This window comes from Tinamus guttatus, unplaced genomic scaffold (genome assembly GCF_059628265.1).
Source record: "Tinamus guttatus ecotype Peru unplaced genomic scaffold, ASM5962826v1 Tinamus_guttatus_pri_ptg000601l, whole genome shotgun sequence".
In the NCBI taxonomy this organism is placed as follows: Eukaryota; Metazoa; Chordata; class Aves; order Tinamiformes; family Tinamidae; genus Tinamus; species Tinamus guttatus.
In genome coordinates, this window is record NW_028289135.1 from 4,730,220 (window position 1) to 4,744,888 (window position 14,669).

The following is a 14,669-nucleotide window of genomic DNA, read 5'->3' on the forward strand; positions in this document are numbered from 1 at the left end:
TCTTCTGTATCCAGATGTTTTCTAAACTAAACATGTCTGCAATTCATTCGGTGATGTTTAGCAAAAACAAGTCTTTCAGAAGGCGGGCAATTAAATCAATTCAGGTAAATGCCGAAGTTACTATATGATAGCTAATCCAGCTTACCTTTGCAGCACATTTTCTTTTCACCAGTTTACGAAGCCCAGACAGCCTCTCCTGCAGATGCTTTGTGCTTCGCCTCACACAGCCGCATGCAAAAATGGTGTTTTTTTGCTTTTTAAGACATCTATTTCAAAATCTGCATGTTATGCAAATGAAGCCCCCACATGCAGCTAGTTTTTGTTCATATGCTTAAGCTGTGAAAGGAAATTTACTCTTGTTTAGCTAATATGGTTATTGTGGTTTCTCAAATCTCACCACATGTTAGTTTTCTGCCACCATTAATTAATGTAAGAAAATACTGAAAGATAAGGAAAACAAAACCATCATGTGATTTATTCCAGAGTCCACATGCTTCTTCTGGAATGACTCAGACCATCTGCACTATTCTAAAACAAATGCAATGTGTACATCCCCTCTGTTACGCCCTGCCTTAATGTTCTCTCATTTGAATGTAGATAAGCTTAGTATGATTCAAAAAACTAGCAGCCAGCTGAGACTCTGATGCCTCCTTCATTCTTTTAGACTAGAAAATATAAGCTATTTATTTACATTCAAGTTATTTATGTTACCTATTTGTTCTTACTTACTCTCACATTGTCAATACATTTTTCTCTTTTTTTTTTCAAAGTTTCCTTCTTCTGTTTACCTCTGCCTTTTTATACCCTCTCAAACACGCTTTTTCTGTATTTAGTATTTCTGTATTTAGTTGTTTGTTCTTCCTATTTCTTCCTCTTTCTAGGTTCTGCTTTTCTAGATTGCTGGGCTCTTCCTTTTGTCTCTTGTTGTTTTCATTGTTTCTCTCTGGGGTCCCTTTCTTAGCACCACTCACTCGCTTCCCCTTCACTCTTTTTCAGCCTCATTCCCACATGACCTCATCCATCCCTGTGCGCAAGAAACAGCCCACCCCACATCTTACCTGGTGTCATAGAATCATTTTGGTTGGAAAAGATCTTCAAGATCAAGTCCAATCATTCAGTCAGGGACTGAATTAACCTGTTCAAAACACAAGTCTCTCCACTCAGGAGATTAAATGGGTAGTAGCTGCAAAGAGAACGTTTGGGAATCATTTGGAATTGCATAATCAGTGTTTAGTTCTCCTCCTTAGTTCAGCACATGACTGCATTCGTAAAACCTTGCAACTCATCATTTTTCTTCCAGCAAGGCAAGTGTTATTTTTTGTGAAAATAGAAGGATAATTTTTTAAAAAAGGGGAAACAGGTTGCTGATCATGTGAAAATGGTAAAGAATCAGACTCATAAGAACATAAGAACATCTTTTCTCAAAAGAACACTGATTTTCTGAATGAAGAGCAGAGTCATCGACAGAGCACTCTTCTGCTTCACTGCAGCATTGCTTCTAGGAATCAGCGCACTTGCTGGCTGGTCTGGCTTTCAGACAGTAACATGGAGAACAGTAGGCATGTCTTCTCATTGATAGGCACTGGTTTCAGAAGAGCTGATTTAAAATAGCTGATTTTCCCAGCAAAAATATTGAAAACAATTTTTAAAAACAAACAGACAAACAAAAAGTAGGATTTTGATGGAAGCTTAAATATCAAAGATACCAGTTCAGAAAAACCACCAGTTCAGAAAAATATGCTCAAGTGAATTACTGTAGTATTGTATAATATACCAATCAATCACACTACTTTTTCCAGCTTTGACAAGAGAAAGTGAGCAATGAATAATCCCATTTCATGGCTCCACGGGATTCATAAGGAACATCAATTCCTATGAGGCATAAAAGCAACATTTTCAAACCAAAGCTTTGCTTTGGGAATTTCAGCAGAAAACATATTTTCCAAACCACTTGTGTTTCATTAGCAGAGAAGGTAGAAAATTGAATTGAATTTAATGTGAAAATCAAAACTCCATTCTCAACAACCCAGGCACAGCTTTGCAGGCAGCGCCAATTCTTCTCCTCATGGAAAGACATTACTTTCATTGTACATAACCCTTTTGATGTTGCATAAAGTGAAATGACTACATGTCTGTCTACCCAGGAGGGAATTACTTACCCAGTAGTCATTTAGTTATTGGAAGTCCTATTACAAAAGACCGTCCCACCTAGGTCAAAGGATACACGAAACTAAGTCCGTATTGCTGCAACGCTTACAGAATACATCATCGTGAGTCCTAGCTTAACAGGGCAGCTGGGTGGAAAGGTTCAGAACCAGAATTTTTCTCATTTGGATATGTATTTTTAATGAAATACATCACTACAAAGAAGAAAAAATATTTCAAAACATTTCCAAATAACTGCAAGAAAGTTCTTCAGAATTAGCTGCCCAAGTATGACTAATTTACAGTCTGAAGAGTGCAAATGAGTTTCCTTATCAGAAATGCTGAAAACAGGCAGGAGAGGAGCAGGGTTAAATATTAAGTCGCTGACATAATTTCTCTGCTTTTGATGCTGTAGTCAGACTTTGCGGTAATGTTTTTTGCTTGCTCTCTCACTCCTTCTCTCTGTTTCGTGTCTCATTGAAATAACTACTAAAGTAGTTTCTCAAAGCTTGTCATCAGTCTACACTCCCAAGCACTGACATTTCAACCTGAGTATGCCCAATTCATTGACCTGATTTCTTTTTAGAATTGTACTTTCTTTGTATGATTATATTTACAAGATACCCTTGTTATGGAATGTCCCAGTCACCTCCGTTCTCACAGCAGCAGCCTTCCTGGCCTAAGTAGGAGCTAAAAGATACGGTTTCAAGGGTGCTTATGTACCTAATGATGCAATTGTTTTTTTGCTATGGAAATTTTAAGGCATCTGTGATCATTGCTCCCATCTGTAATTAAAAATGCTGAAGTGGAGCGATTGGATCTTTACCACAACATGCAGACCCTGCGTCAGCTGGACAGACTTTGAATATTGCTTCCAGCCTGTGGGAACCAAAATGCAGTGTATGTTTTTTTGGCCCATGGTTGTGATTATTCCAGTTATAAGGACAAATCAGAAGGTTTGCCTGTAACTTGAGCGAGACAAACCTGTCAATCAGCAGACACGCCAGAAACGTCATATGCAAGTTAGCCAGGAACAGCATGTGTTGGTGTTAGCCTGGCATCCACCATCTCTGGCTTGTGCACTACCCACGTGGAGCAGCACTGCACCTTAGCTTTGTCTGAGCAGGGAAAGCGGAGCGTGTAGATGTGGAGTGAGTGTACGGGCTGCAAGGAGAGAGGAAGGCACCAACGCGGAGCTTAGAGGGGGCATTAGGTGGTGAGGGAAAGAAGAAAGGGGACAAAGACACTGCTGGACTGCAGGCCACTCCCTCATTTTGCTTATGCGCTGTAGATAAAGGCTCTAAGCACTTAGCTCACCAGTGATTTGAGGAGACTCAGAGTAAAACTCCCAAGAAGATTGTTCTCCAAGGAAGAAAATCTTCCCAGATCTTCTGCATACAGAGCGTTACTGTTCCTAAACAGTAGGAACACTGTGATACTACTTCTGCAGACTGGTGTTGGAAGATGGTCGAGTCCTGTGTTCAGCTTCTCCATGCCCAGATATTAGTCACAAAGATATGCAAGCACAGATTTAAATCATGCTCTTAATAATCGCTAAATGCGCTGGGCACCTAACTGTCACTGGAATGCACAGAAGTCAGTGACTTCGATCCCTTTAGAGACTGGAGCATAGCTAGGAATTACTGTGTGGAGCAGCAGAGGGGAGTTGCTCTGAGCAGATGACAGGGAAAGCAGGTCCTGATGCAGGATACTCTACTGCTAACAGCCAGCACAGCTCAATTAAAGCTGCAACAGACTGTTCACCTTTCACTTCCCTTCTAAGAGTGAGGAACTGCTGCTATGATTTGATCTCTAGATCTTGATGCATGCAGTTACATACTGGTGGTTAGTGCTCTGATAAAATTGATGTTTCCACTGTGATTGTAGAGGTGGTAAAAGGAAAAAAAAAAAAAAAGCCCCAACAAGGTGCCCCCACATTTCGATAATTTCCTCAGAGGAGCAGCAGAATGATAACTGTGCTCTACAGAGATGAAAACTTTCCATTACAGCCCATTCCTGGTGCTGGCTTTCATTCTGTAAACGTGCAACCCACGCAAAGGCAGGTACCTGACAAAGTTGTGGGCAAGAAATGTGTAGGACAGTTAAAACTTCTTAAACCTTACTGAAGGGCACCCTAAAACGTGAAGTAAACCATTACCCCAAATATATAAGTGTAACTCTCTTGTCAAGTGACAGTGATAGCTCAAAGGGCCAAATTCAGTTATACAGGCGTTCTGGCATTGCTCTAGCTCGGAGCTGGAAATCCTGGAACTTGATTGCTGCTTTTGGCCTTGGCGAAGAATCATCTCCACCTACATCAAAACCAAGAGGAACAGAGAGCAGATGTGGTTTATCTTCCTCACCCAGTGTACCGCTATCTTAGATAGGTACTAGAAGCAATACAGCCCCCAAGGGTCTTATCTATCTTGCTTCAAGTTATGCTCCTTTTGATGCCTGTGTCACTCTTTCAGGCCTACCTCACACTCTTCTTCAGAGTACTTTGTTATGTAGCGCAGTTTCATCATTTGCTAAGGGGAAAAGGAAGGACATCATCCAGAACACAATTCAGAAAGCTGGCAATTGGTAACTGCATGCTCCCTCCTCCTCAGGATGTTTTGACTACCTCTCCTGTTGAGAGACAGGAATGAGACAAACACATTGTGTGCCAATATTAACCAGTTCCTGCTTCACTGCGCCTTCCTCCCATTTTGTTGACCAGGGCTGACAGACACCAAAATTTGCACAGGTCCATTGCTCATCTCCCCTCACCCCTCAGCACCCTGATGAGCGCCTGATCCATGGACCAGTGAGCGCAGAACATCCCAATCCTGGCGCATCATCACCTGAACCAGCCTCAGCATTTTATTATTCAGATAAACACTCCTCTGTGCAAAACAGTGCTAGATAAGGGAAAGGCGGAACCTAAGACGCTACTACTCCATCCAGCTGTGTCACCTTGCCTATGACAGCGTGACTGGGATGCCATGCCAACAGCTGGAGAGAAGCCCTCAAAAACATAATGGAGTTTGGGTCTAGTTAATCTTGCACAGTCTTGCACGCACATCTTCAGCTGAGGTAAGTTTATATACTGTTTGAGTTCAATGCTATCCTAGACATGGTATCCGATATCTGGAGAGCTCTGTTTTAAATACTTGGAGAGTTGAAGCCACTGTGGCCCTTTGATACTTCTTATTCTAGTTTTGGCATAAATACAGAGTAATTTGGCTAAACGCTCAAGAAGCATTATATGAAAAATAGCGTGAGGCAAGCGTGAGGCTGTTCCAACTTGCAACAAAAGGTGTGTGGAAAAAGCCAATATTTTTGTAGTTTTCTCTGAGGGCTTATTTATGACTTTGAAATAATTTTTGTATACACTAATTTCCTTTTCCCATCATAGCTGAATATGACAAAGAAAGTAAAATGTGACACATGTTTTATTTGAGACTGAAAGGAGATTTTAAAAAGCATCAAGCGATGTGTGGTTAAAAGTTCTTTTGTGTTGCAGAAGATGCGACCTTTCTGAGGACAGCACAAGGTTTTGTTCTTAAAAATCTCCTCTCTGATCATAGGTTAAAGAAAGGTGCTATACAAATAAAGAAGAAATCATCTTTGCTGTAAGTTCTGTACTAATGGCTCTCTGGGTGAGAGGATTCATCTGATCTTTGACAAAGTTAAAATCTTTAATCATTATTCTAATCACTGCAAACACTAGAATTAAGTCATAAATGCAGAGACACCTCACTCCAACCAACTTTTTCTTATAGCTGAGATGGCAACATTCTGCACTAAATATCTTTCATTCTTTTTTTTTTTTTTTTTGACTGTACTCTTCCTCCTCATGCTCATGTCAAGGCTGAGGAGTTCTTGTAGATGGTGGCCTCTTCACTGGACATGTGTCAGTCTGATTTCATATGGCCCAACCCCCTGTGATTTGAACCACTAGAGTTTGAAGCACCTTCTCAGGGTGCGCAGTTGTGCCTAACAGCCCTTCCTAAAAGTATAACCTCTCAGTCTGCCTTATTTCTGTGTCTCCTCCCTCCTCACAACAGTTTTAATGTACCACCAAAATGCAGGTCTCCTTTCTCCCAGTGTAACTTTTCAAGAGCTACGTGGCAAATGAGAGGCAGCAGGTATCTACAGGTTTTGCAGAGTTGGGACTCTAGAAGCAGTTCATTAAAAATAGAGTCTAAAGAGTAACAGCTCTTCTTTTCGCTTAGCTGTGTCATGTGAGACAAAGGACTGCAGGGGAAGTTGCATCTCCTGGGGGTAGAGGCAATTCAAGAATTTTCTGCCAGAACCTTGAAGAGACTAGCAGATATATTAGACCTCCCACCATATACACAAGTATATTCCACTGTTTTATCTCCTATCCAGAGTCTCTCATCTCTTTCCTCTTCCTCTCCATTTTTTCCCCGAAGGCTACAATCATCACCAGAGCGGGTTTAGCTTCCTTCTGGGTAAAAGCATGCACCTCCTATGACCTACTCCAGAAGAAGATGGCAGGCCAGCTTCAAACTTTCTCGCTTTGAGCAGAGAGCTGTTGAGTTTTAATGACCAACCACTGCTCCAGGTCTGACAGGTGCACGAGGAGGAATGGGTCTGATGGGACTCTGCCAATACAGGAGGAACTTCACAATGAAAAAAAAAAGCGCTTAATGATGCAATATACTTCTTAAAATGTACAGACTTACAAACTGCCAACTTGCAGCCATTCTATTCATGCATATTTTACAATTGAGAACTTGATAAACACAAGTGTTAAGCAACATACTCAGACCCAACCGTGAAGCCTGAGATGGAGCTGTGAATTTACCTTGGGAGGTGGTAGACAGATGCTGGTGCCATATTTACTAGACTGCCCTTCCTCAGATCACATGTGGGCAGGGATCATTTCTCTGGGTTCTAGGGGCAGAGGAAGCTGGTGGGAGCACAATTTTGCCAATCAATCAGGTTTGCAGGGCACTCTGCATAAACAAGATTGAACTAGGAATCGCAGAGGAGGAGGCATTAATAGAGGCAAGGCAGGGATGGCAATGGAGGGAGAAGAAGCCAGCAGGAGGCAAAAAGAAGAATGAAAGGTAACAGAAGACAGAAAATCAGAAAGCAATTTGAAGAGGAAACATGCTGTGTGCAAAGGGAAGGAGCTTGAAACAAGCAGTCAAGGGGCTTTTTAAGTCATCGTGTTGTGGCTGCCTAGGATGTGCTTATCAGGGCTGAGTTCCCAGTCTAACAGCCCACAAGACTTATTAATGTAAAGGGCATTTCTGAGAAGTGTTGCCTACATTTTCCCCCGCCATTAAACTCAGGGGAAGGAAGCAGCAGCCCCAATCTCTTGCTCACACCTCTGCACAAACCTGAGTGTGAGGCAGACTGTGCACTGCCCAGTCCCTGCCTTTAGGGGCTTTTCACTGCTGTTGTACTGGAAGGCACTGGCACTTCAGCCCTCGTCACACGCGACCCATCATTCAGATGCCAAGTATATAGCAGAGGATCCTCCACGCCCTTTCCCTCTCATTCGTCTCAGTTTTGTTTCCATCCAAAGCTGTAAAAAACTTGTACTTACACAGTTTAAACATGCAGTTTACTGCAGGCAGACATTGGCACAAGATTTTAAGAGAAGTCAGTGTCCTGCATCTATTCATTTGTGCTTAATATCACGCTTGCCAGTGTAGCCTGGTGTGCAGTGCAGGCACTGGTTCTTCACCACTAGGATGTGTGGTGGGGACAGTTCCCCCAGGAACGTCACACAGAAAGACAATGGTTTGAATGACAAAGCTTCTGGTTTCCCCAAAGCTCAGGCAAATTCTACACACTGCTCTCTCTCAAGCAGTATGTTACTGGGGTTTCAGACAGGTGCCACCCAAGAAAGCACTATGTGGTGGGCTCATCACTGCTCAGCTTATTATTACTGTTCAGTTTCTCAATTCCTACACCCTCAGAACTAAGTGGGGAAAACATTTGCTCCAGCTGTTGAGATTTACCTGACTATGCATGATCTTGGTCATGTTCCTCCCTTGATGCTGTTCCATTTCATTCCACTTCTCTAACCCTTTGGAGGCAGCACAGAGAGAGGAGCAAGTAATAATAAAATGGTTCCCTAGCAGAACACACTCTCCCTGAAGGGAAAGCAAAAAATAAAACCAAAAACCAACAACTTGATCAAAAGTACATTAGTGACAACAGAATTAATAGAATTATTAACAAAATTAATGGCCCTAGGCACTGCAGAAGATCCTGCTACTATCTAGTCTTCATTTTGCTTCCCGTGACCATCAGATCCATGGTGATCAGTGATCATGTTGTCATACAACCGCATGAGTTGGGATGCGTCCTTTTTTATTCAGAGACCACAAGAGCAAACCACACTTGGAGATGAGCAAACGAGGAGAGAGAGGTTGTTGTGCAAGACTTCCTGTTCTGTGTGGCACGGGTAGTTGCCCTATATTTGTGACCTCCTTTTACTTCCAGGTTTGCAGCTGTACTGCAGAGATCCCACCCTTTGGTCTGAAGCCCTCGCTGTGTAGGAGGGGAGCGATCAATGCTGGATACAGAGGGAATGTTGAGTGAGACGTTGGACTCTCCTCCCTGTTATGCCTCGCAGGCGTTTTCTTTTATAACTTTCACCTGGCCCTTGATCTGCACTGAACCCTAAACACTATCCTCAATGACAAGGCTCCCTCACGGCACCTGGCAAAAGGCCAGGTGTGGAAGGAAGCGCGCAGCCCACTCTTGCAGGTGCCTCTGCCCAGCACGAGGTGCTCCACGCAGCAGAAGGCCAGAGCCGCGGTGGAGCCGGCGGACGCCGTGGGCCGCCCTGGGCACCCCGCAGCACAGGAAGAGGCCCGCCGAGGTCCTGCAGCCCCAGGGAGAGGGGGGCAAGTGCCACTTGCGTAGCTGCCCCTAACACAGCGTGTCTCACAGGCAGAACTGCTCGCGCTGCAGCTCAGCCTCTGCCCGCTCACGGCAGCTGTTGCGTCACCAACTATTTCTGTTACATGATATGATATGTATGATAGATCAAAGCTATGGGGTCCTGCAATCCATCTCTATTCTTCATCTTTTTCCAAACAGTACATTTTCCAGCATGTTCCCTGCAACGCCAGGGCACAGCACAATACAAAAATCCATCTCCTAAATTTTTGTTTCCAGAAAGGATCCTGACCTCCTGCTTTAAAAATAAGATTACTTCTCACAGTTAATCTCTAAAGTGCTAATTGATTTTTCATATTTGTTTTCTCTGTTTTTACTCAAATTAATCCCTGCATCTGCTGCTCAAGTTTTCCAAGACAGTATATGATTAACTGGCAAGAACGTGGCAGCGTCCTACCCAGAAATGAACACAGAGCTTCAGCTGACCTCTCAGTGATGTAAAGGGAATTTCCACACCAAATCATGTCTCTCCTGTATTTGCTGTTTTAAAGAAGTCCACATAACTTGCTCTCTACTACCACCCATTGCTTTTTCACCTTCACTGTTCTCCACACTGGTCTCTTCCAGATAACGGGCATGTGCTTTTTGTTGTTGTTGTTGTTGTTTTTTGCTTTGCATAAACTGGATTAGTTTGATTTTTTTTTTCAAAATAGTGCTTGACATTCCTTCTTACCCATATTTTTAGTACATCTCTGTTTTTTCTGTATGTCTTTTCACAGTTTAGCTTAATGCACTTTGATATGCGATGCAAAACAAGAGCATTCATGCAATAAATTAGTGCAGAAGAGCTACTGTGCATTAGCATCATGCTAGTTTATTCTGGGTTAGCTTCTCAGGTTAGATGATAGCTGTCCTCCCCACTGCATTTTTTTTTAACTGGTGCTTGTAACACTTCAAATTAAATATCATCAAATATATCAAATAAACATACATTTATTAGAATCTGAAACTGGGAGCAGGTATTCATGAACTTCAAATTTCCTTTCATGAAAATCTCATAAAAAGACTTTGCATGTTTTTCTAAGGTCCTTGGATATCTGATGTCATCATGTAAATCTTACTTCTGGTATCTGCAACCATACCTTACCCTAAACCCTGTTCAAAACTCATTTTTCCCTAGTTTTATTTACCGGTTTATAATTCAGGTACTTACTTTAAAATGTCACATTAAGTACACTAACTGCCCGTGACAGAGAAACAGTAACCTTGCGGGGCTACACTTACATTAACTACGTGGGTGGGGATTTTTTTTTTTTATGGTAACATTCATTATTTATAAATCTACAGTTTAATCTCTAAAGAAATTTTCTAAATTTTATATTTCTCTCATTAATGTTTTAAGATTTAAAATTTAACTATACATAATCTCCAGATTTTCTTCTTTGAAAGTCAGAACATGTTGTAATATCTCTTCAGTCTGCTAAGAATTTTTCAAACCATTTGTTTTTCAATTTTTTTTCAGTTTCCTTTTAAGAAACAGAGCAGAGCTTGCCTACTTTGCAGTTGAAAGATGAAGCAAACATCAGTCAGCCTATCAGTCACTCATGTGAGCCATTAAACAGTACAGGAGCCTTTTCTCACAACTGTTGCCAGAACAATTTTAGGTGGAAGGCTAGTTCTGTAGAACTCCACATTAATTTCTTATTATCGCATGGATTACCACAAGGATTTTCAAGGAAAGATACGACTCAAGATCTGGTTTAGATACCTTCTCAATTCATTCAGAACCCCAAGTCATTTAGAGTAGTATCAAGGACTTTATTCACATTTAGAAAGAGGTTAAAAAATCACTTAATAGATTTCTAAAGCAATTAGAAAGGTTTGGTGCTGTGCTCATCCTAACTGAGATAGGATGAAAGCACTCACTGTATCCGCTTTAGGGACCTGACTACAAATGCTAGTCAAAAGTCTCCAGCTAGATCCATTACTACACGCTTCTCCTTTCCCTTCTGAGATCATACACACATCAACAGGCAGAACACAACACTCGCCCAAACACAAGCCGCTCCTGATCACGTTCCCTTCCTGGATGAAAACTTATTAGCACAGAACAAACACGCACACACACACACACACACAGCGTGGATCCCTCCTTAGACAATCGCTCTGGACAGGAGCTGGCCCCTTCCTCCCCCTCATGTTCCCTGTTGCTGGCCCCCAGGCATACGAGCCCCTGAGGCCTGCAGCCCGCCTCAGTGGCTGCTGCACAGATCGTGTCCATTCTCACTCCGTGGGGTAACTGGCCACAGTTACCCTTCCTCCTGTGCAGTAGCCGGCCTCTGGACTCTCGGTTGCCTCATGCACAGAAACACACACACAAACAGGTTTCTCCCCTCACTGGTCCAGACCTACGGCCTTACCAGTAGTAGCCCTCAGACTTCCTGGTCCCTCCAGTAGCCAACTCTCACACCCCCCAGAATCTGGCCCAGGCCAATGACCACTGCAATACCTGGCTCCCAAGTCTCTTATCCTACTAGTGGCTCATCAAATTCAGTATTTACTAGCAGTTACTTGCTGACACCCACGCACACTGCACACACACACACACTGCGGTCTCACCAGGTGCTGGCAGCCCCTGCTACGTGGCCCCTGTGACTCGTGGGCTGACCCCAGTTGCTGCCCATAGAGCTCCATGCACACGCACAGAACAGAGATCACCTTCACTCACGAGAGCAGAAACTGAGTTTAATGAAGGGGGATAGGCGGTGGTCAACCAGGTGGCACAGCCAGACAAGTGTCAGCCAGCAGCCTATTTACACACGATCTGTCTTATCATCTGCTGCTTCTGTTTTTCCATGCTTGTTCCTCTCCAAATCACTTTAATTCCTCCCTTTTCTCCTTGTTTTGGTCCTTCCTTTAAACATCCTATGACAAGTCTTGTACAATTCCCCAAGGCTCTTGTCCTGAGTCCTGCATGCCTCTAGCCAGCCACCCACCTCAGGTGCCAAGGCAGGGGGCTCTGGGAGTTTCGTTTGGGGTTCCCCTGCCCACCCGCACGCCTTTGTGTTCGTGAGGGTGAGTCTCTAGCCACATAGCCCAACATTTCCCCACATCAAAGTGAAGCCAGAAAGGACTGCAGCATCTTCAAGCTACTTTCCAAGGGACTTGGAGGCCTGTGTGGATCCAGTTTCCTGGGTCTTACAGTCCCATTTCTGTAAAGGGATCAGTGTAGCCCCAGGTACCTGTGAGAATTACCTTAATCCTCTGTGCTTCTGCATGTTTGTGAAGATGAGCTTTTAATTACATAACCTAACACAAGCCACCTAAATTACATACCCAAAACAAATAGCATGAATTTCAGTATAAAAAAGACTGACACAATCACCCATGCCACAACTGTAACTGCAAGCACTGCTCTGCCACACTTCATACTTTTCCCAATAACATGTCTTGCAGCATGCCCTGAAGGACACTTGTCAGCCATGCCCGGAAGGACACTTGTCAACCGAAACACAGTGCTGTGAGGCGGAGGGAGAAATTTTTCCACTTCAAACAAACTGAAGCACCTCTTCTTGTGATGAAGAAGCATGTGATACTTTCACAGGGGAACTGCAAATGACCTGATTTTACTACCTACTATTTGTTGTGGTTTCCCAATAGAAATAGAGCAATTGAAACAAAACAATTAAAACCAATTAAAGTAACTGAAAAATAACTTTTAGAAATGCTAGATCTGCTTAAGAACAAACTGTAAGTGTAGGGATCAGCTTCAGTTACCTGCACAGTACACCATGCAACTATGCTCCAAGTTCAAGTATTCTGTGCTTTAATCTTTTATAAGGTTAAGAATGTAATACTAGGGTTAACATTAAACTACTGGTTTTGAAAATGATGGCCTTTCTCAGCAGCACAGTTAGCATATACAGGAACATCTGCATAGATAAACTAGGCAGCAGAACAGTTTCTATATGCAAATAAGATAGGCTGCATGCGCAACAAGGCAACCAAACTGAGTCTGTCTATTCCCACAGTAACTGATCTTCCATATGGAGGTTTGTTTCTGTAGAATGGTAGGGCAGTTCTGGTTGAAAGGGCCTCCTGTAGCTCTAATCCAGCCTTGCACTCAAACAGGGCTGACTTCAAAGCCAGATCAGGTTGCTTGGAGATTGTCCAGTCAAGATTTGGAAGCTTCCAAGGATGCAGAATTCACCTCTCTGGGCACCTGTTCCAAACCAAAAATACTTTCCTAGTGATTTTTTTTTCCTCCATATACATACTGAATTTCTATTTGTACAATTTGCCTGTGGCTAGTTGTCCTTTCATGTGGCACTTCTGAAAAGAGTGTAGGTCTGTGTTCCTTTGAGACCTCCTGGAAGACCACAGCTTAACCTTCTTTATATGTCCTCCAGAAGCCACCCCTGGGTCCTTCCAGTTTGTTGAAAACTCTTGTACTGGGGAGTCCAAACTGACCTCAGTACTCCAGCCATGGTCCCACAAGCAAGCAGGGTGTAAGGGAAATAACTACTCCCCTCAGTCTGCTGGCTACAGCCTTTCTAATGCAGTCCCATGTGCTATCACCTTGCAAGAGGACTTCACCATCTGTTCTGCAAAGCAGCTTTTTACCCTGTTGGACCCAGCCTGAGTGGAGTTAGTTTGCCTAGTTAAACATTTAAAAGAAGTTTGAGAGCAAGCCTTGCACGTAAAGACTAAGGTAAAGAAGAAACAGTATCTCCCCTCCCCCAAGAAAAAAACACCCTGTCTGGCATTCAAGTTATATATATGAATTATATAGTCCCTGGCGCACTCCAGGAGCCTCCTGGCTTGTGTCCTGCCATGTTGCTCTTCATGAAGATCTGGAATGGTTGAAAGTCACCATGAAAAATGAAATCAGGTGGCTTTTCAAAGTTTTCAAAGGCAGCTTCATGCTTTTTCATTTCTTGATCAAATGGTTTGTGGCAGGTGCTTAACATAATATCCTCTTTGCAGGCTTCCCCTTAATCCTGACCATAAACTCTTGAAAGGCCTTATTCTCACTTACCCTGTTCCATTTATGTTCTGCTCACTCAAACTACTTTTTATTGAGAACCCCCAGTTTTTCTTTCCTGCCTGTGGAGCCTGTATCTGTGCATCGTAGCGCTCTCAATAGTGCAGGCCATTTCACCATGCCTCCATCATCCCAGTGACTGAGTAGTTTTGCAATTGCTCAGACTTCCTGCTCCTCCTGCTTATTCTGAGACTCAAGATCCTGGAAGTCACCCTTGATCCACTGCAGATCTCCTCTGCCACTTGTGCCCATGCAGGTGAGCAAAGCGTAGCAGTCTGACAGAGAAGTAGGCCTCTGCCATCTCTCTGCACCATGCTAGGTACACGCTCTAGGCAAGCAGCAGGTCTCATGGACATATGGATGGCTTCACCCCGTGCACAAGGAAGTTCTTCACTGTTACCATTTACTTTCTTTCAGTGGCACTGGCTCTAACAGCTTGCCTGGACGCACTGTCCAACAGACCTTACTCCCTCCATCCTGTTGCCTGAACCCTACAGCTCTCCCAGGAAACATCAGCAGTTGGAGAAAAAGCTTTCTTGCTGCCAGCAGTCATAAAGATCCAGCTCTCCTGTCATGGGAATCCCAGCCCTCTCCCTGCTTAAGCATTGCC